We start from the raw sequence: 1,396 nt of genomic DNA, 5'->3' as shown, positions 1-1,396 counted from the left end.
ACTCCTTTGCCCCCCCCCCCCAGCTTCACCTCACTGTCCTCAGGCCTTCCTCGATTCCCCTGATGTGGCCCAGAGGTTACATAGACCCTCACTGACCTCTGTCATTTTTATGTCACTCTAAAATTATACACAGCACAGACAGACTTCATCATCAGGGTGCTACTTAAACATACGTTGACTAATTTCAGTTACATGTGTTCGGTGCTACATCCCACTTGCCTTAATGATGCAAAGTTAAATTAGCTTCGATTCAGTCCAGGCAATTTTTGTCTGGACCAGCTCCGTTTTTCTCCCACACATGCATCACAATATCAGGCTATTTATAATATATAGGCTAACCAACAGATATCAATTTGGCAACACTGCAGTTGTTTCAGAACCATGGCCAATTTTCTCCTGCTCTTCAATTCTTCAATCAATATATTACCAGTCATTCATTCCACTTATAAGATGTTGTCCTTGCATGAAAAAAGTTAAAACAAACTGAGCAAAACACAAAATGTGTGTTCGATCTCTGTACTGTATCTAAGCCGTGCACGTTCGGTGCCATTTTTTGTATCGATAGGCTTTCTTTACAAGTGCATTTTTAGTGCTCTGGTTTGGATGGTATTTAAAAAATAAATTTAACTTGTTTGATGTGAAAAGATTATTCATGTCAGGCTGCGTACCATAAATCCCCTCTGGCCTAGTTCATTTAGCTCTGTCAGCTAGCTCCGTTAATGTTAGTGCCGTAATCTCCACTAACTTTGCTAAAACTGTCACTTTCACTACATGCAGTTCCTGCAAGGTTGTCATATCGCTTAAGAGTGAGCAGCAGCCTTTTCTTGTCCATGTCTCTATTAGCCTGTGTAGCTGGCCCTTGGCACCAATAACTGAGGTGGAAAGTTTCATACTGGTGCGCATATTTTATTTGTGTCGAGCACCATGAAAACTATAGATAAGAAATACAAACAAAAAAAAGAACATTAGTTAGAATACACAAGCAGAAATTTCATTAATACCTTTACAGTGTTGGTCACAAGACAAAAGAAACTTAACACTCATAGCACAAATGACCGAATACTATAAAAGAAGTGCAATTAACTAAAAAATTAATAAGAAAACAATAAGAAAAAATACATTCATTAGACAAAAGGTGGTAATTAAAGATTCGAACAAATAATTAACACAGCACCATCGCTCAGAAACACCACTCAAAATTAAACAACCAAGGGATTTATAATCATATCTATACTATTCAAACTTACGTTACTCATTCCACAACCAAGGGGGCTAAAATATTAGGGGAACATCAAGGTATGAGTCTTCTAGAGGATCGTCTGTTTCCTAACAACCCGACAGTAAGAGCTTGGCATTAACAGCAGGGACATGATAATTATGATGGAAACAGTGCATC

General features: G+C 38.3%; 1 protein-coding gene and 1 pseudogene across 2 annotated transcripts in view; both read left to right on the top strand.

Moving 5' to 3' along the window:
* Positions 1-1,396, top strand: part of LOC111672392 (uncharacterized) — a 44,743-nt gene that overhangs the window by 23,298 nt on the left and 20,049 nt on the right. The window lies entirely within an intron of this gene.
* The window catches only part of LOC111672374 (protein NLRC3-like), a 7,636-nt pseudogene continuing 7,538 nt past the window's right edge, over positions 1,299-1,396 (top strand). Inside the window, exon 1 of the transcript XR_015438704.1 lies at positions 1,299-1,340. The product of XR_015438704.1 is annotated as a protein NLRC3-like (transcript). The remainder of the gene's footprint in view (positions 1,341-1,396) is intronic.

The sequence above is a fragment of the Seriola lalandi genome, unplaced genomic scaffold (assembly GCF_002814215.2).
Source record: "Seriola lalandi dorsalis isolate HSWRI2012SDOR001 ecotype SW California unplaced genomic scaffold, Sedor1 jcf7180002054899, whole genome shotgun sequence".
NCBI classification, from domain to species: Eukaryota; Metazoa; Chordata; class Actinopteri; order Carangiformes; family Carangidae; genus Seriola; species Seriola lalandi.
Note: the sequence above shows the minus strand (reverse complement) of the source record. Positions and strands in the feature narration are given on the sequence as shown.